General features: G+C 40.8%; 1 protein-coding gene across 1 annotated transcript in view; it reads right to left on the bottom strand.

Annotated features, from left to right (window-relative positions):
* The window catches only part of LOC136573254 (teneurin-3-like), a 447176-nt gene that overhangs the window by 79347 nt on the left and 345405 nt on the right, over positions 1–22424 (bottom strand). The window lies entirely within an intron of this gene.

Below are 22424 nucleotides of genomic sequence, written 5' to 3' on the forward strand. Positions count from 1 at the left end.
TAGGCAGTTTGTTTCTGCCAAACTGTAAATTGATATGGATGTAGCTCAATTTTCAGCACTGTTCCTTTTAGCACTGGGTTCCTAAGTTCAAATCTGTCCAAGGACAATATTTGCATGGAGTTTTTCAAAGTTTTAGGGGTTTTATGAGCTTGCAGTTTGGTTTGAACTGATTCAGACCAAACCGAACTTTTGACAAAATTCAGGAAGCCAAACTTTTGACAAAAGTTTGCTCATCTCTAGTTTGGAATATTCAATCATAGTGGAGCCCTAGAAAGTCATGTGCTATAATGCCGGAGCATGTGCAGTGAGAGCTAGTGAATACCACTCAGCTTGACATGCTCTGTAAGCATTTTTCCTGTGTTTTCTGGCTATTTTGAGGGCTTGATGATAACAGATGTACTTTACAAAGACCTCTGAGTGGGTCGGTATATTTGGTGTGTTGTTATGCTATCTACGGGCATCAATACAATTTTGAACCCAAGTGGATCCTGATGAATAATTTCTTTTTTTCCGTTGTTCTTTGAGTCCACTATTTGCTATCTTTTCTGTGCTGACTAAATTGTTTGTTTTCAAGGATACATCTGCTATTGACTTCCATTTGTTTTCTAAGATCTCATGAAAGCACAGTCAACTACAATTCAGTACAATCAAGGCAAAGGTATGTGGTTTTATATGTGTCAAACGCATGCCAAAAGGAATACATTTAAGTACTGAAGGTCTACGGGAACTTTTTCATATAAGTTGGAAAGTGCTCCCAATCACACTTAAAGCACATTTCAGACACAATATACATGAATTATACCATTACCACTGATACTGCCGCTCCAGTCCTTTTTTATAAGCTAGGCATGCAACTGGTAGATCATACAACAGTCATATAATTGGAGATTGTTCCTTTTACAAGTCCAAAGAATGATATACAGAATTAGAAAAAAGCTTGTATTGTTGTATGACGGTCTGGCTCTACATGCATGCAGGCAATCATAAACAGTTCCGGTATTTTGATGAGAAATTCACATGGCAGCAGGATAATGGAATTTGATTTCCATTATTACATCTCCTCTGCTTGTAAAGTGAGCAATTCTAATCATATTTTATATTACTGCTGTGAAACATTTTACTAGTGCATGTAGCTACTGATTCACTAAAGGTGAGCCTACACGTTCCCAACGTACTGTATATGTTAAATGGGGGCTGTGACGGAGGCTTAAGAATGGCTACTATAACTATAGGCTATAATGGCAGCTATATGTGTCATGTGCTTTTCAACAGCCATTCACAATGTATTCATTAAATGGATGCAATTATAGCTTATGAAAAACAGATGCTGCCAGTAGACATCTGCTGAAAGCTTTGGTCACCAATTGGCCATAATGGCATCCGTTTAACATGTTCATCACGAAAAGCGACTGAAAAGCTCATGACATTTACTTAGAATTGATACCTGTGATGGATGGCATCAATACATAGCTATATTATGAGTAAGGATGAAAAAATGGTTCATCTGGTCCAATCTATAATCCTACCATGTTGATCCAGAGGGAGCCAAAAACCCTTAAGAAGTGGAAGCTAATTGCCCCATATAAGGAGGAAAATTTCTCCCCAGCTCTAAATGTGGCAACTAGAATAAATCCTTAGGTCAACAACCAACAACCCAAAATCTAGTTCTTATAATTTGTAATATTATATTTTGAAAGAAGGACATCCAGGCCGCTGTTGAACTTGTACAATGAATCAGCCATTACAATATCTTGTTGCAGAGAGTCGTGTAGTCTCACTGCATCTGTAAGGATGGTGGAGCCTTCTTACCTCTAGATACACAACTACCTTGATTACACTAGAGCCAATGCTCTAGTTCAGCTATGTCCTTCTTATACACAGTTGTCTGAAATTGTACACAGTATTTCATGTGTGCTCTGACTAGTGATTTTTAATGGAGGCAAAACTATGTTGCTGTCGTTAGTATGCATTGGCATCCATTACCAATGAGCCATGTGAGGGCTTATTCAGACAGGCGTTTTTTTTTTTTGAATAGGCATGCAAGAAAGATCGCTGTTCGCGCGTGAAAAATTGCATGAACTGGCAATGTTTCATGCGCAAAAGGCTCAAGCGTCACACGCATGAAAATCGCCCCTTCACTGGAGCAGCTGCGCTTTATAAAGCACAGCTGCTCCAGGAGGAGAGAGAAGAAGCCCCGCAGGGCTTCAGGATCTCCCCATAACAGGGAGAGAGAATGGAGCTATGTGGGATTAACCCATAGCAGGGAGAGACGGAGCGGAGCTATGGGTTAATCCCTCATAGCTCTGCTCTTTCTTCCTGCAATGGGAGATTAACCCTTTCCAATCCACTTTCTGACGTCTGAAGACATTCTGATTGAAGGCTGTACAGCTCCGATGTCAGAAGACATCCGGCAGGGTATTCTTACTGTATATTACTGGCCACTCTGTTGTTGGGGGGCCTCTCCAGCATGTCCCATACCACAGTACTGGCTCTAGCCAGAAGATGGTGCAATTGTATAATGGCAGAAAGACAAAGCCCCCTGGAAAACCCTGAATCCAAAATTGGATTGCAAAGGGTTAATCCATAGTCCCGTTCTCTTTCTCCCTGCTACCATTGAAAAATGGAACTCATCCCGCAAAAAACAAACCCTCAGACAGCTACATAAATAAGAATTATAATTTTTTAAATGTGGGGAGGAAAAAAACGGAAATATATTTTTAAAAAAAAGGTTGCATATTTAAGGGGTTAAATATGCCAATTGTCAAAAGACATTTCTCCAGTTCATTTGCTACCCTCTGGCTGCAGTGAGAGTGTGCAGAAAGTTTGCAACTGTAAAAGTTGCAAATTAAGAAATGTGGCGTACATCTATTCACCATTCTAGCTATGCCCACCTTCCAACCCATTTTTAAAAATGGCGACAGTGGATTAAAAATTTTAAAAAATCTCAACATTTGCACAAAATTGCAACTTTCCTATGCTAGATAACTGACACAAGTGCTTTGATAAATTCCCCCATTGTGTGTACAGTATTTATCACATCAGTGAGTGACCTTCCATTCCCTCAAGAAATCAGTTATTTTACAACGCTGTTGCTTCAGCCAAATGCCGTTAGCTAAGAGCGTCATTTGTCTGGTGCCAAACAACAACACCTGGTTTTAGTGGGTTTCTGGCATCATACCCAGGTAATGGATCTGTACAGTGAGCAATGTTCATGCTGGAGGTAGGTGTCTCAATCCATTGAAGTGAAAAAAGGGATGGAAAACTAGAAAAGTAGCCTACAGCTACTAGACAGAGGAATCAGGTCACCACATAAAAGAAACATATGAAATGATTTGTTCTAAAACATATTTGCAGACAAATCAAAAAGGAGTATTAATTACACCTGGACAATCTCAGGCTACTTGGCTGCTACACTGACCACATTTTTCCTTCCTCTTCTTATCACCTCAGTCCATTAGAAGACATGGGAGCTTGGAATAAAGATACCACTCACATCTGTCCTTCTAACAGATATCTAGGTAACAAGATATGTTCAGATTAAACAAATTAATGTAAATTCTTTCACGGCTTCAGCTTCAGTGGAGTATATTCAGTTCTTCCATATATACAATGCATTAAGAAGGTCTTCAGACCTTTCACTTTTTTACATTTTGTTATGTATAAGGTCTCACAGCTCACAAAGCATATCAGAGCTAAAACCAAACCATGAGGAGGAAGGAACTGTCTGCAGAGCGCAGAGACAGGATTTTGTGGGGGCACAGATATGGAGAAGGCTAAAAAAAATTCTACTGCACTGAAAGTTCCCAAAAGTACATCGGCCTCCATAATTCTTAAATGCAGTAAAAGAGGTGACCAAGAATCCAATGATCACTCTGGCTGAGCTCCAAAGATCCTGTGTGCAGATGGGAGAAACGTCCAGAAGGTCGACCATCACTGTAGCACTTTACCAATCTGGGTTTTATGCAAGGTGGACAGAAAGAAGCCTCTCCTCAGTAAAAGACACATAGAGTTTGCCTACTGAAAGAGCTGTATCTGATTACTGAGCGCTCTGCCAATCACAGACAGCTCTCAGCCATTCATTGAATGACAGCTGAGTGCTGCCTGTGATTGGTCACATCACTCAGCCAATCACAGGCAGCACCTGGCCATTCATTGAATTCAATTAGAATGGGAAAACTACTTAGCGCACTGCACAATGCACTGAGCGGCAGCTTTCAGCACTCACACCTGGGGAATGATGGAAGAGGGAAGTATAACACTTACATTCCCGGACTCAGCGAGTCACCTACTTGCAGCCCATAAGCCTAGCTTAAATGGCTTATAGTAGGTGACAGATTCCCTTTAATATGAGGGGTAAAATGATTATTAAGATGACAAAAAGTCATTCAGAACTACAATGAATTCACTGTAGGACAATATTGTAGTAAATGAAAAAGACATAATAAACATAGTATCCATGAACAGCAACATGCTGATGGTTTCCATGTAGCAACAGTAGACTGTACATTCAGAAAATTAGTCAAAACAGCACAAAAAATAATAAATATATATCAGGCGTATTTGCATGTGCAAAATCCAATTGATCAAAAATAGAACCTATTGAAAAAAAAAACCACAGCATGCGCTACTTTTGTACTCATTTGCTCATCAAAAATCCCCATAGAAGTCTATGGAGGTGTGCAAAAGCGCAACGGGATGTGCAAAACGATGCACAATTCTGCAAGAAAAAAAACACATCTGGAATTCATTTGGCAAAATAGCCATTTAAATCAGGGCGTGTTTATGTCCCTTGCACACAAAAAAACATGCCTTGCGAGCACAAAAATTACAGTAAAATACGTTGTGGCTAAAAAAAGCCTAGTTCTTTATGCAAATCTGCGTATCAAAACTGTTAATAGGCAGAAACACTCAGGCAATCAGTGTCTTTTGGTCTGTGAATATGCTGCATATTCACTGACTGAAATACGCAATAAGGCTGTATTAATGGGCTCTAAGGGTGTATTTACACAAGCATATATCGGCCGGAGTTTTCATGGCTGGCCGATATACTCTTCCGTCTGAGCAGTCCCCCCCTTCCCTCCCCTTCACCGGCTCTCTGTCTCCCTCCTCCACTCCGAGCGGTTTGCAATGGGAGTGGGTTGGACGGGGATGGAGCCAATCTCACCCCTGCCCGCCCCTTGTCGGCAGCCAGCAATGTGAGTGGGCAGGACAGAGCGGTGTTTAGCTCCCATTGCAAATGCCAGAGTGGAGGAGAGAGGCAAAGAAACGGTGAAGGGGAAGGAAGGGGGGACTGTTCAGATGGAAGCGTGTATCGGGCGGCCGTGAAAACGCCGCCCAATATGCGCTCATGTAAATAAGCCCTGAGTCTGTAGGCATGATTTAGGTGGTGTACTGGTTTAGACATGATTTATAATGTGCAACTTTTTAAAAAAAACTGCAAAAAAAGCTGCACAGCTGCTCTAGTGCGGAGATGTATTTCAGAACTAATCTTCACACCACAGAAATAGAAGTTATTTGCTCCTAATTTAACACACGGTGTGCAACTTTTTGATTAACATGTCTCCTAATAGATTAGTACATGGACCAGAAGCCGCACATAAAAGTCAGGTATGATAAATCTCCCCCATTGACTTTAATGGGTCCGAGTTCTGTCAAAAAGAACTGAAATGTTAAAATTGCTCTAACTGTCTGATAGGAGCGCAACTACTGGAACCCCTAATAATCACCAGCACTGGTATCCTGCATGCCCCACGTGTTAATGGGGTGACTGCCGAGCATGCATGCTGACTATCAGTTCATATGTATGGGACTATTGGAGATTACCATGCACTTGTACTAGTGATCATGGCGGTTCCAGCGGTCAGACCCCCCATCAATCAGTTATCCCCCATTCTGTGGATATAGTCAACATCATTTATTGTTAAACTGAGGAGCCAAAGCAATAACTGGATTATGCCAAGCCAAGAATCACCCTGGTTTCTTGAGGTTTTGAGCAAGTCAAACATGCAATATACAGTAACAGTTTCAAGTCATGCAATAAATAAATATTGATAAAACTGCAGTACAATGAGGCTCTTCAAGGAATGCCGACTGCGGCAGCATTTGTAACTCTAAATATTATGAAACATTATTATATATGATAACATAACGGTGCATGAAACAAAGTAGCTTGTATTGGACTGGATCAGTGGTTAGGTGCCCCTTATACTGTAAATATATGAAATGGTTGCACCTATGGATATTAAATCTTCATGGTACACTGCATGATTCAATGACGAGCCTCTGTAATGCCAAGTGCTTGCCCGCTGTATTTTATTCCCATTTCAAGAGACAGTACATCTTTTGTCTGGAACAATAGTGCAATTCAAATGCAGGAACACTTTATGTCCCCCTGGATTACTGTATGTATCTTTTTGTAGAACATGAAGCCAGAAAGTGAATTTATTCAGTTACCGATCCCCATCCAAGGAATATATATACACAATAACATTCTTTTTTTTTGCTTCTCCTTGCACATTGAGTATTTGGCTGACATTACGTTGAGTAAGAAGTTCATTTCCATCCTTACAGGGTTAGTAAGTCTTTATTCTGTGCAGCAGGCACAGTGTCTGTAAATAAACAGCGGACTGTATATATTATCAGCTGTACCTTTCCGGTAGCAGATGCATTCCAAATTGCCAGCATATGTCAGCCAAACCTGTACTAGATGCTTAATCGTAGCACTGTAAGCAGAAGTAGGAAACTGACCATATTATAGGTTCCAAGTCATACTGAGCAAATTAGATTTCAGCAGCTGTACCCACGGCTAATACATTGGTTCTTCAATTGTAAGTGAAACTTTCTTTATTTCAAATAAGTGATGTCAAGTTAGGACAAGTCTTAAATCTTTGTATTCTACAGAGTACATAGCTGTCTCACTACTGATAGAAATACACTCATAGAACCATCCCCATATGTACCCCTCTATTTCCGATAAATGATAATGGCAGTAACATTGACCCCCTTAGTGACGGAGCATTTTTGCTTTTTTCCATTTTCGTTTTTTCCTCCTCCCATTTAAAAAAAATCGTAGCTCCTTTGTTTATCTATCGACGTCGCTGTATGAGGGCTTGTTTTTTGCAGGACAAGATGTATTTTTAAATGGTACTATTTACTGCACCATATAATGTACTGAAAAACTTTAAAAAATTCTAAGTGGAGAGAAATAGAAAAAAAACGACATTCCACCATCTTTCGTTGCGTTCTGTTTCTACGGCGCACAAACTGCAACAAAAATAACCAGATAACTTTATTCTATGGGTCGGTACGATTACTACGATACCAAACTTATATAATTTTTTTTTTTGCTGTACAACTTGTATTTTTTTTTAAAGATATTTCATTTTTTAAAATTATTTTCTGTGTCCATTTTCTGCGCACAATGACTCTTTTATTTTTCTGTCAACATAGTTGAGTAAGGGCTCATTTTGTGCGGTATGTCCTAACATTTCCGTTCGTACCATTCCTGCGTACAATTAACTTTTTGATATCTTTTTATTAAATTTTTTCTCTGAGATAGGGTGACCAAAAAAGTGCATTGCTGGCGTTCTTTATATTTTTTTTCCGGGTCACATTCACCATGCGAGGTAAATAATGCATTACTTTGATAGATCCGACTTTTATGGATGCAGCGATACCAAACACGTATTTTTGGTTTATTGTTTTGATTTTTTTATTGCCATTGAGGCAAAAGGTTTTTTTTTTAACTTTTCTTACTTTCTTTTTAATAATTAGTAAAACCTTTTTGCTCTTATTTTTACACTTTCTTTTAGTCCTCCTAGAGCACTACAACCAGCGATGCTTTGATCGCTCCTGCAGTATGACGTAATGCTATAGCATTACGTCATACTGTTTTTTGACAGGCAGTCTATCAAGCCACCCCACAGGGATGGCTTGATAGGCAGTCTGCTAAGGCAGCCCTGGGGCCATTCAGAAGGCCCCCGGCTGCCATGACACCTGCACGGCTCCCCCAATCTCACCCCCGTACTCTCATGGCCGTACAGGACCCCCGAACGTCGTTCGTGGGATTTAAATGCCACTGTCAGAATTGACAGCGGCATCTAAAGGGTTAAAGGGGTTGTCTCGTGTGTGCCGATTCCAGCCAATCAGGAGGCTGGAATCGGCACACGTCATGGGGCGGAGCTACGCGATGACGCGTAGAAGGGGGCGGAGCCAGAACGTCGCTGCTGCCGAGCCGAAGGCAGAAGACCCTTCTGCGCAAGCGCGTCTAATCAGGCGATTAGACGCTGAAGTTAGACGGAGCCATGGAGACGGGGACGCCAGCGCAGGGAAGGTAAGTGAATAACTTCTGTATGGCTCATATTTAATGCACGATGTATATTACAAAGTGCATTAATATGGCCATACAGAAGTGCTGAACCCCACTTGCTTTCGCGAGAAAACCCCTTTAATAGCCGCGGTCGGCGATACGGCCAATTGCGGCTATTGCCCGTGGGTGTCAGCTGTAATAAACAGCTGACGCCCGCACTGTATGGAGGGAGATAGCAGCGCTATCTCCCTCCATACACGTTCTGCAACAGCAGGACGTAAAAACACTATAGGGCCGTCACTAAGTGGTTAAACAGCAAAAATAGGGCTATCTAGGGCAAGACATAGCATGGCATTTGAAGACCACCACCAACTCAACCACATTACTCAGCCATTTGCAACCATCTCCTGGCCCTCTATATGGTATTACTTAATTGTTTGATTCTGATATTAGACAATGTATGGAATTGTTGTGTGTTTATTGTGAGGCACTACAGTAGTCGCATTACCACTCTATTTGGTACTATTATTTGGCTGAATATCATAATATGATTTAGAAACAGTGCAACAGTTATAGTTAGCAGCATGATGAGAGTATTAAAGAGCAGGTTTTGGTCTACCTATCAAGTCTAATCCATACTGTACACCACCCATTTTAGAGTGTCTTTACATGGGTCAACTGTGGCTTTAGACAGGACTGGTACCAACTGATGTCTCAAGACTTATAGGTCTTGAGACATCAGTTGGGCACAGTCCTGAATGGAGGAAGCCAGCCGGAAGAGATCTCCTGCACGCTCCACCTCCATTCACAAAGAGACTTTCGCTCCTGTGTGAAAGCACAGGGATGATAATTATTGTTTACCACAGGAGTGGAAGTCTCTTGGTGAATGGAGGTGGAGTGTTCAGGAGATCTCTTCCGGCTGCCTTCCTCCATTCACTGAGAACAGGTAGCTGTTCAAAGATGAATGACTGACTTTTTACTTTGAGTGAGAACTTACTCACTAGTCACTATGGTTCAGTGAGCTGAAATGAAGCGACTCGCAAGTACTAAGTTATTGCTCGCTCAGTACCCTGTTGATTCCCATGTTTACGTGGGACACCTATCACTGAAAACCACTCATTTGAGCAATTTTTGACTGATAGTTGTCCCTTGTAAAACAAGCCTTACCTACAAAATAATTCACACCAGATGATGCTTGACAGTGAAAACTAATGGCCACAGAAGTATCTTGAGTTAATGATCAAAATAAAATTAAAGGGGTTGTCTCGCGAAAGCAAGTGGGGTTATACACTTCTGTATGGCCATATTAATGCACTTTGTAATGTACATCGTGCATTAAATATGACCCATACAGAAGTTATTCACTTACCTGCTCCGTTGCTAGCGTCCCTGTCGCCATGGATCCGTCTAATTCTGATGTCTTCTTGCTTTTTTAGACGCACTTGCGCTGTGCGGTCTTCTTCCTAGTGAATGGGGCCGCTCGTGCCGGAGAGCTGCTCCTCGTAGCTTCCAGGAGGCTGGAATCGGCAATGGACCGCACAGAGCCCACAGTGCACCATGGGAGAAGACCCGCGGTGCATCGTGGGTGACGATACCGGTGGCTATCTTGGTGAAGGAAGAAGAAGGAAGAAGGAAGACGTCGCAGAGCGGGGATTCGGGTAAGTAATAAAATTTTTTTTTTTTTAACACATCCTTTGGAGTTGTCCTGCGCCGAACGGGGGGCCTATGGAAAAAAAAAAACCCATTTCGGCGCGAGACAACCCCTTTAACAATAGTCAATAATTACCTCTTTATAAACATAACTCTTTAAGGATGCAGAAAGAAGGTCCAGGAAGGTTACATTCAAGTACTACTAAGGCTAATCCCCAGTCACACCACTCAAAATTGGAGAGTAGTGGGGTGACCAATATGTCTAGGATAATGTACTCCCAATTGATTTATACAGCTGTTCTTGGAGCAGTGTCCATGTGTAGTTCTGAGCTAACCAAAAAAGTAGAACTCTGTTTCAGGCTGCACTTTGTTAAAAGTTTGCTTTGGCATGAACTCAAATGTAGCTTTTAGCAAAGTTCTGGCCAAAACAAGGTTCTACTGCTTTGGTTCACTCAATATTAGTCCTGAACACAGGTGTAAAAACTGTCTAAGAGCCATAAAGCCCTTTAGAACCAGTTTGAGGTGCTATGGTGAACTTTCTGTTTCTTTTGAACTAATTTGGGCCAAACCGAACTTTTTGCAAAAGTTTCTCCAACCAGCTGAACTGACCTTTTAAAAAGTTCGCTCATCATTACCCTTTGGAACAACTACCTACTAATGAAAACTCCCTGAGGAGTTGCCATACCTCCAATGGATCCTAAAGTTCTGCCATAATAACTGCCTTCCAGGACATCCTTTATGCTAGCTAAGAAAGGAAAGAAACTCTAAAACTGCCACCATGAATTTAATAAGATAGGTAGGCTGACTTCTTACTAGTCTGGACACTGTAATAGGGCTGGCTAGCACTCATCACTTCCTCTGCCTTGGAATACCTAAAGTACTCCTTTTGCTATTGTCTCTCTGCCTATCCTCCTATCCTGCTATCTTTATAGCCCTACAGCTAGCTAACAGCCCAAACTCTACAAATGCTGTCACTCTGTTCCTTTCTATGTCAGGCCCAGTCTATCTGTCTATTTATGGAAATATTATTCTCTACTTTCAATAAATGGGATGGGGATGACACATCTATTTTTCCGAAAGGCCTCTACAGGTTTGAATTGGCCCTAGTAACAACAGATTTAAGAAGTCTCCTCTGAGGTCTAGGGTTTAATAAATATAGCAAACCTGCCGTTTTCTACCAATGCACCCTGAAGTGTAGCATAATACATTTTTTAACTGGCAAAGAACAAATCATCTCAGTGTAGATAGGTTATGTAAAGCCAAAAATCCATTTCTTCCTGCAGTGTGATTTAGTAGAGGAAGCATTCTTAAATTCATTAGGGTGGTAACAGTTTCTATTACCCAGTATCCTCCTCTACCCTTGTAAGTCATAACCGTATACAAGCCAACTCTGCTCATGCAAGATACTGCATCCATTTCCTTGCCTACAGCATTTCCTTCTTGTTATCCTTTCCAGACATCATCTTTCTCATTTTAAAATCTCGACTCAAGACCTATCTTTGCAAACCTCTCCATTGAGACCAACTATTACATTACCCTCTCTGCCACACTAAATGCACTTACACCTACTCTGATCACTCTCATCACTGCACGTAATGCACTTAACTCTGATATGGAAAATGCACTTAGTATGTTTATTCCTATTGTTTCTGCTTGTCTGTTGCTTACACTCTAGACTGTTTACGTAAGGGATTCCCTTCTTAGAATGGATGAGCTATGTAAACTATTTTAACTAAGAGTTCACTCCTTGTTCATTATTGCTTCTTAGCTAATGTTCTTGTTTTTTTCAAAAACACAAAAAAATTATAAAACAATAAAATATAATTATCATCACAATGTGATGAAAATAGGCAGCAGTAGCATGTCAGTGAGTGCACTCACCTTCTTTATCTCCTCTTCATTTCAATGGAGATTACCTGTGCACATGTGACTACCAATCTGCCAAGAACTAGGAAAACCTCCCCTGATTTTACGTTTTTAGGATCTTTTTGGTTTTCACTAGTTGACTCCCCACCAGAATGACTATGTGTTTTGTAGCATGCCTAACTGACATGTCAAGAAATGTTATTAGCAGAAACACCCTGTGAGAACAGCTACTGGCTAAATGTCCTTTTACATGGGGGGATTATTTCCTATAGTGAGCACCGATGGACTATATTGCGAGTCAATTGGCGCTTGTTAGTTTTACGCTTGCATGCTGCAATAATCATGCGTCGGTTCATAAGAACATGCAATGTACAAACCCAATTTACACAGGGAAATCTGTTGTAGATAAACTAGCATTTTTATGCCCATATAAAAGATGTACTGTAGGTGTTAGTCGTTCAGTCACTGGGCATGTTTGGATTGGGGATTGATTGGGAATGAATGTTCATTCAGAGAATCATTGGCCGTGGAAAAGGGCTTAGCACAATATAATAGAGATGCAAGCCTTGTCCTTATTGACTGCTTTCCTTCTATAAAATGTTAAGAGTATTCTCATACCTTCCAATAGTACTGATTAATTTCTACAATCTTACAGTAAGTTCTACAGTACTTATTTCCAGAGGAATATCCCACCTAAACCTAGTGCAATCAATGTAGTGTTTGTAAAATATTTCTCCTAAAAAGTGCAGTTTTTAAACTTTTACTGCATTATCTGTTAATATGAGACTAGAAGAAGACTTTCATGCACATCAGAGGTGGTGCTTGTTCCTCAGGGGCAGAGCTAGACTCAAGTTACTTTAGAGAGAGTTGGTGCAGTAGCCTATATCCAATACTTATATGCATGAACTATTGGCCCATTCTCTAAGTTTTTTTTACAGAGCCCAATGTAACAGGCACAAGCATGTCAAGCATATCGATCAGCACTCATCTACTTTTCCTTTCACATCCTTGGAGATGAACAATCATTATTATGATTGTTTGTCCCCAAAGGGCCAACTGTACATCACCCCGTTCACATGGAAGAATATACAGCTGATCAGCTTTATCAATTCATCAATTTTACGCATGTTGAAAATCAACGGCAATGAGTGTTCGCTCGTTTGTCAGATGATCATTGTCCCTTTTACATGGCTTGGCAATCAGGTGGACACATGTTTTTGCCTGACGATCAGGCCATGTAAAAGAGCCTTAAGCCCAGTTTACACATTATCATTCAATCATTCAAATGAACGAAAGTGAATAATAATCGTTCAGTATAAACACAAGCCAACGACTGAACGGCAAGTGAGAACCGTCATTCAGGTTCGTCTGGCATAAAAACCAGCGCAGGCTCCTGCACTTATCATCCTATTTAAATACTGATCATTCAGTGTTTCACGTAGGAATGTGAAATGCTGAATGATAAGTGCCTGAGGACTGCATGATTCTCAATGTTTAAATGGGCTGCCCGAACGTGAATAAGCTGGTGATGACGCCACCAGCTCGCTCTGTTGGGCAAAGAGAATCATAAGATCCTCGCCCCATGTAAAAGGGCCATTAGGCTATGTTGGAAGACAATTGTTGACCCACCCTTGACTATCTCAGATAACAGCTTGGGCATCCATGGTGTTACCCCTATCTTGTTATAGGTATGGTAGCTGTCCAGAATCTTACTAACACTTAAGCTCTTCAGATGTAACTTTTGTGCTGGTCAGGATATAGCTTTGAGATATGAATAGAAAAATGTCTGCTTTGTTCGGTGCTCAGTAATCATGGGATGGAGGTGGTTGGGTTACACATTGATTTTTTTTCAATCCGTGCAGGGTATACAATCTTGCTATTACTATGGTCACACTTCTGGCTATTTTGAAGAAGAGAAGCCCCTTTTACTTTTGTTGTTATCAGGAAAGCAATCAAACTCAGTCAGGAGATAGGGCCCATTTACGTTGAGAGATAATTGTTCAAAAAATAGAGGAATCAGGCAAATCTGAATCAAAATCGTTCAGTGTAAAGATTGAACGATGAACTATAATGTGTTCACTTATCGCTCGTTTTTCATTGTATGCATCGTTCAGTCGTTTTCAAGTCATTGCGTGTATAAAGTGATCATTCAGTAGTTCTCATTCACTGGCACAGTCCCCAGATAGACCAACCATCGAGTGAATGAGCAAATGATGAAAACATTTAACTATTATCTGTATGTGTAAGCGGACTGCATTTTAAAGCAAACGACTCCGCCATCCTTTGTTCATTCCAACGATTTCCCCCTCCGTGTAGAAAGACCCGTAGAGCTGGAGTGTTAGCTAGCTGTAAATCTACATCAATCTACGTGTAAGGGAATATTTTTTAGAGACTCGTAAAGTCAGCCTTGCTGTAAACTTGAGTGTTGATCTCATCAGCTTCCAGAAGCTCAGTGAAACCCCAACAGAATGAACTAATGAGAAACCTTAGGGTTAAATCAAATACATAATTAGAAAATGAAGCTAAAGGGAGTACAGCTTACACTGCAGACACCATTAAACAATAAAATCACACGGTTCAACATTATGTTTCAGTTTATGGCTTGCTTTAATTATTTATAAATTGGTATGCGGAGATCCGGTACATCAGCTCTACAAATGCTGCTCGACTGTGGAGGCAAAACCATCTGAAAAACCCACAAACTCCATGAAGAATCTTTTACTTTCTAATAAAAAGCGAGGAACAAACACAATGCAGTTGTTGAGATCTGAACTGATGATACCTCTACCGCACCGAAAAATAGATGTACTGCATCGCAAAAATATTATATCCCTATATGACAGCCACCGAGCATCTAACTGCATGTGAAATCCTCAGACTGAGCTGTCCCAGGTTTTACTACCTAAAATAATATCATTGAATTTCTACTATGTCTATGAAGAATTACCCATAAACAGCACTTTATGTCTGCCCCTCCAACAAATAAGATAAGGGAATATTGGCACCATTCAATCTATTAATGTCAGACTGAAAAAAAGGGATCATCTGATTTACAGGATTCTGAATAGTAGGAGCAGGCCGTCCTTTATTGAAACTCGCCCCTATTATCCAATACAGAAACAATAAAAAGCTGGCCAATTGACTTTACTGGGCACCAAGCAATGGTCAATGATCTGTGCATCATTACTACTTATTGTCTTAATGACAGCTGACTGCATAAGGTCCAAGAGCAGGATACCCAAACTAGGTGAGCCCTTTAAGCTGACTATAGATATATTGAATAGTCAGCTCATAGACCAGTGAGGGTTTGGAAAACAGCCATCACTTCAATTTATAATATAAAGCAGCGAGATAGCTTGTCTGCTCCTTAAGAAACCCTGAGTCAGAATCAGGTCATCTACAAATGATTCAGCACTGAATTCCCCAGAAACAAGCAATGTGTTCCAGGAGAGAGAAATCGGGACTTGCTACTATGTTCCAGTTCTAATGCGAACAGGCAAGAAGTGGTGCATCTACACCTGACCCCCTGACCATGGCACCCATTTCAACTGTATCCATGACCTTGAGATGTGGATACAGTTGAAAAGTATAGCGGGAAACAATTGGCTCCCTATAGGGCTGCTTAGAACATAATAAAGCAAAATATGCTTTGTACCAGTCTCAGTACCTGTGTTTGGCCTCAGTGGTCATGTGCTTAGATGGGCACATGACTGCTTGATTCGGAAGTGAGTGGAGACCGGTGGAATCTGCAACTGGGATTCAGCCTGCTGAGTTAGGTGAGTATGAGTTTTTATTAATACTTTTTAGCCACAAAAAAAATAGTAGGAGGGTGACGACGTCGAAGGGGCAAGGCAACAGTGATGGGGGGGGGGGCAGTTTTAATACAAGTGCACTGGATCCACTATGATATTAAAAAATAGCTCTATGTGCCACCACCCATATGCCACAATGCACAGTATGTCACTGAACAATTAATTGCCAAATTACACATTCACCATGTCATCTAACGGTACGTCTGTTGGGTGCACAAGCACCTGATAGCTATTCTAGTGGCTATTGCTCCTGTGTTTCTACATAGAAGTGATAGTCTTTCAGAGAATGGAGGCGAACCTCAAACAAGCAGTTCGTCAGAGATTGAGTGACTCCTGTTTACACTGAGTAAAAAGCCAGTAGTGAGTACTGAGTGACTTCCCGCTCGGTGCCTATCGGGGCCATGCATACACGGGCCGACAGTCGCCCATAATTGCTCAGGCAACTATCGGCCCTTGTAAAGGTACCTTAAGGCAAGTATGTAAATGAGTTATCATGGTTCATATAATCAACAGATAAATGCCAAACTCAGTTTTGCTTCATCTGTAAATGCGATCATGCTAAACAAACCATCTGGACATCATCCTGCCCGTAAGGTACAACCTTGGAATATACTGGGTTATAAAAAATGATATTCCCGATTTGAAACATTCATAACTCATGTTTAATGACACATCAAAGGTGTTCAATGTGAGACCCCTTTGTCACTCGACACATCGAGCCTGTAGTCAAGTTCCTGCCATACCCATTGTAGTGTATCACGATTGACTAAAGCAATGGCTCCTGTGATGTGTACTTGCAAATCACAGATGGTGGGTTGTAAGAGTGGTATGTAGACTCTATCCTTAACACTCCCCCAGAGAAAAAAATCCCAAGGTGTAAGGTCCGAGGAATGTGGAAGCCAAGGAAGAAGTTCACTATCATCACAACCTACACGCCAATCCATCAGTTTGGTAGTCGTCTATTGGGCTCACTTCTGATTTCACTGATAAAATGGTGGGGTGCCCCATCCTGTTGGAAGATGAAACCCGGGATTTCCTGTTCCAGCTGCGGCAGAAGCTATATCTGTATAACCATCATGAAATCCCCATGATAATTTCCTTATGGAAAAAAATGGGCCACACACTTTCCTACAGGTTATAGTGTAAAACACATCCACCTTGGTGGAGTCGCACATATGCTCCACGCAGACTAGTGAGTTTTCCCTCCCCCAGATTCTGACATGACGTTTGTTAACTTTGTTCGAAAGGTAGAAGACAGCTTCATCCCTAAATACTCCATGAAACCAACGGTTTCCATTAGAGTTTGCATACACTCGCAGAAAGAATTTTTCCTCGCTTTCTCATCTGGTTTGTAACAAGCCAAATCGATAGTAAAAATATTGCGAATGTTTGAGCAGAATCTTCTACACAGCCCACCATAAGATGTCCCCAATTCTCGGCTTGCTCCAACGGTGGATTTCTGTGGACTTCATGTGAAACTTGCCTGGACACGCTTCACTGTTTCCCTTCTTACTGGTGGACAGCCGGATTTATAGATGCAACCTTTTTTCTTAATATTGGAGTACCTCTTACGAACTGTGCGCCCACTGGGTGGATCTTCACCAAACCTTGTTCGGAAATAACATTGCACACTTATAACAGACTGCTGGACATGAAAATCAAGGACAGAAAATACTCTTCTGTCTCCGTTTGCAGCCATTTTGTCTCATATCACCCTACTGATGACTGCAGCCGAATAAAACATTTTGAGCCCCATTTAGCAAAACCATCGAACAGTAAGACATCCTTGTTGCCAGGGGCGTAACTATAGAGGATGCAGGGGATGAGGTTGCACCCGGGCCCAGGAGCCTTGGGGGGCTTATTAGGCCTCTCTTCTCCATATAGTGCACCCAGAACTATGAATAAAGCATTATAGTTGGGTCCCCGTTCCAGATTTTGCATTGGGGCCCAGGAGCTTCAAGTTACGCCTCTGCTTGTTGCCCACAGCAACCAATCACAGCAGAGCGTTCATTTTACCATAGCAGCTTGAGAAATTAAAGCTGTGCTGTGATTGGTTGCTATGGGCAAGAAGGACATCTTACTGTTAGATAGTTTTGCTAAGTGAAACTTTTGGAGTTTCTGTTTTCATTGAAATTACATTTATGTATTTGAGTGTCATTAAACGTGAGTTTAAAATTGGGAAGATCATTTGTAATAACCTGTATAAGACATTTGGCTCTGAGAAGTAAAGTCCTGTGTTTAGACATAGTACTTCTGTGGATTTTAATTGCACTGTAATCTATTTCCCCAATGCACATCAAAGGCCACACTTTTCTCTTTACTGTGATTTCAATTGCTCTCATCAGCCAGAAAGTTTAAAGCATGATCAAATTTGTTCTTCAATCACTTGAGCACTGTTAATAAACTATTCTGTATGCTCACTCATCCATCCTAGGATTTTGTAACTTCTTTGAGATGTCTTCAAGAGGAGCATAGAAAGACATCTTTGATTGCAAACAGGCCCTGGGGATAAACTTTATCACCACTTGCTTTAAATCTCCGCAGTGGATAACAGGTGACATGCGCAATCCCCCCCGGCCCACCCTGTTTCCCCCACAAAGAGAACTTTGAAACAACAGACAAACAGAATCCTACTAATTCTCACAGCATTTAAGTCTCTCCTGGCGGAGCGATGGCTCCCTCTCTTCCTCTATTGAAGTACGGCGCAGGCCTTCATTGAACGACTCCTGGATTAGTTTGGAAACCGTTTTTTCTCCTATGTCAATAGAGAGCATGGCACAGCTATAATTGATGGGGTACTTAGAAATAAACCCGTTTGCTGCTTGGAATTCCATTACGAAACAACTGAATAAGAGGACTAAGTGGTTCTTAACAAAGGATGATCTTACAGCAGGAATTTTGGCTACTATTCCTTTCTCAGAGAGATTTTGCTTTATTCTAGCACTTACACCTGGGCATCCTTTGAAAGGTGGCATTATGAGATCTAGAGACCTCCTGGATGCTGAAGTGCTTACCAGTTCAGTTACCAGCATTTATATTCCCAGAAAATAGTCGCTAGGACTCGGCGTTCCCACGGGTCATTGGGACGATGAGGTGATTTCCTATTGGATAACTGATCAAACATCTGTGAGGAATCAGTGGTAAATATACTCGGGAATGCAAAGCATAGTGTGCTAAACACAGGAGGACTCCTTACATTCAGGGCTATACAACTGATGGGAATGCACGGTAATCCTTTAATAGACGTGCAGTCATTTGCTGCATGGGGTTAGAGAACTCACCCAACTGTGAAAGCTTTTATGTGGGGAAGAAAAGAATATATATATATATATATATATATATATATATATATATATATATATATATATATATATATATATATATATATATATATATATATATGGGAGAATATACTTATATTCACTATCTATGTCATATCTATCTATCTCATATCTATCTATCTATCTATCTATCTATCTCATATCTATCTATCTATCAATCTATCTATCTATCTATCTCATATCTATCTATCATCTATCTCATATCTATCTATCTATCCATCCATCTATCTGTATCTATCTAGTTTTTTGTTTCTTGCTTACAAGAAAAGAAATGATACTCGACACTATAATCTAGAATTTCAAACATATTTCTGACCAGATATTACCATAAACCATAATATTGGTATATGTACTGTTATATACAGTATCTACACATGCATTCACCAAAAGCATGGCTTACATACTTGCCAGTATGTATATTTATTCATTTATTTATTTACACACACACACACACACATATATATATACATATTTAAATATTATGGAAAAATATGTCAGACGTAGCAATGCCAATGTGTTACACGTGTAGTTACACATGGCTACAGGACAACCTACTGCATTATATTATCCCCTGAAGCAACATTTAGGCCGGCTTCACACGAGCGTGACGGGCTCCGCCGCGGAATATTCCGCAGTGAAGCCCGTCACGGCGCCCCCCAGAGACCCCATACTTATCAGCGGAAGATAGCGTGACGACGCTTCCCCGCCCACCGCCGTCGCGTCATGTGACACGCCCACCGCGTCACATGATGCGGCCGGCCGTGTCACGTGACGCGCCGGCCGCGTCATATGACGCGGCGGCGGTAGGCGGGAAAGCGTTTTCACGCTATCTTCCGCTGTGTTACAGCGGGAGATAGCGTGAACGGACGGCTTCCATTGACTGCAATGGAAGCCGTCAGCGCGTACACCCGTGGCAAATAGAACATGCTGCGGGTGAGGACGGGAGATTTCACAGTGCGAAATTCCGCGGTGGAATTACGCATCGTGAGCATTGTGCTATTAGGTTCAATAGAACCTAATAGCAGGGGGCAACGCAGCGGATTTTTGCCGTGAATTTACGCGGCGTAAATCCGTTCGTGGGAAGGAGGCCTTATCATAATTATTATTGTGTAATATTCTTACAAAAATAAAAATAAAAAAGTGAAATACCTTAAACACAATAACATACTTTCTGTAATAATATCCTAGAAGTTAAATGTGATGACCAATTGCAACAGTCAATGTCTTGTCACCCTGGATTAAGTATATAAGAAACAAATCTGTGCTGTCCAAAACACACACACACACACACACACACACACACACACACATATATATATATATATATATATATATATATATACACACATAACATTTCGGGATTGGGGACCACAAACAGCATACAGTAGTGTAACATGGGTGTTTATATGTGTATTGCTTTGTATGTTGAGAAAAACAACTTGAATTATAACGGGTTCCAAAACTAAGCAGCACATATAATGAGCTGTATCAACGAGGCAGTAATTATATGTGGTCACAGGTATAATCCCATTATTTCATTTTATAGAAAGGAGGGATAAGTGCAGATTACAAAACAACAGCCTATCTCTGCTTCCCCTGAAATTGGGTTGAAGTCTCACAAGTACAACACAACATAGAATGAAGTTACCGGGGGGCTTTATTACCGGGCCTTGATAAGCCCTGAGAAGTAAATTAAAACAATTTTATGTCTTTAATTGTGATAATTTATTTGACCACATAGAGGGCAGTGTAACCCATTTGATGCCAAGTATGCTGGCAAGAAGGAATGGAAAGTGCAGAACCCTGTGTTCTGATAACAATAGAAATAAGCAATGTCTATTTTTTTCTTTATGGTTCTCAAATCAGTAGAAATGAGTACCTGGTGAGGTCTGTGATAGACAGCCTTAGATGTGTGACCTTCATAGAGTTGTACGATTTGTGTGCTTCAATGTTATTATGACATTGTTTTGCACTGATGTGCTAAGATGACTACAAATGTGTAGAAAGCCAAAAGAGATATGAAAGAATTGCAGGCCGGTAGAAGTGAATGGGATGAAAGTACCGTAGTCCTGCAAAAGCTGTACAACTTAGAAAAAGGCAGGAGGCTAAAGAATATTCCCACCTGAAAATGAATACAAGGATGCGAGAAACCACACTGCATGTCAAATAGCCCATTCAACCAAGGTGCAATGGAACTGATCAGGCAACCAGGACACATTATTTTACGTCTGTCTGACCATCTTTTCATACCTAGACCTGTAACTACTGTCTAACAAGAGGGCATACACTACTGAAAAGAAAAAAAAAGATTCTTTATAGACTTCTTTTCTGTTGGAGCAGTGACAATATGGGGCAATGATCAATTATGGTTGATACTTTAAAAGAGTTTAAAAGTGGCCTGAAAGCATTTCTGCAAAGATGTACTATTATCAGTATAGATAGTGTTGAGTAAATGTTTTAAAAGTTCGGTGCAGCCAGTTGACCGAATTTCGGCAAAACGTTTGGTCGAAATTAGCTTGAACCGAACTTTGCCAAAACTCCAAAATTTACTGCATAACGCTGTCTAAGAGACATGAAGGACTTTCTCCTTTGCAGTATTTCAAGCTAAGAGCCTAGGACCCCAGCACTGCAAGGGAACAATGTAGCCACCGAGAGTAAGAAAACAAAATAGAAGAAGATGCAGACGAAGAAAACGAAGACAAAGCAGATGACGAATAAGATGAAAAAGAAGGAGACAGCAAAAAAAGACAAATAAGATGAAGAAAAAAGCAAAGATGCAAAGATGATAAAGAAGTACGTTTTAGTGGGTACAACCAAAATGAAATGACTTAGGTTTACGCCAAGCCAAACTTTTAGCAAAGTTTGAATCGAAACAGGATTCAACTGTCTGGGGTCTCTCAACACCAACATTAAACTACAGGAAAAGAGTCGAAGATCCAGGGATTTATTCTGATTGCTATATTTGGTGCTAAAAAGCAGTTATATCCCCATGAATTGAGAATAGTTGGCTTCTACCTTGTGGGGGCTTTTGTCTTCATCTAGATCAGGATTGCAGGAGAATAGGTTGAACTACATAGACTTAAAGGGATTTTCCATGAAAATGCTATTGATGTCTTATCCTCAGGATTAGTCATGAATAGTTGATCAGTCGGGGCCCAGAGCAGGAATACACTAGGATTGGAATAGAAGCCACTGCTCCGACCCCTGTGTAGCGGACTGTGCTTGTAACCGCAGGTGCAGCTCTCATTGATGTCAGGGGGTGTCCAATCAGCTGTTTGGCCAGGGTTTTGAGTGGCGGGTCCCAGCTGATCAACTATTAATGACCTATCCTTAGGACAGGATAGGACATTTCATGGAAACTCCTATAAGTCTTTTTAACTTTCATCATTTTGAAAGTGTATATATATATATATATATATATATATATAGTTGTTAATACTATTGAAC

The sequence above is a fragment of the Eleutherodactylus coqui genome, chromosome 7 (assembly GCF_035609145.1).
Source record: "Eleutherodactylus coqui strain aEleCoq1 chromosome 7, aEleCoq1.hap1, whole genome shotgun sequence".
Taxonomy (NCBI): Eukaryota; Metazoa; Chordata; class Amphibia; order Anura; family Eleutherodactylidae; genus Eleutherodactylus; species Eleutherodactylus coqui.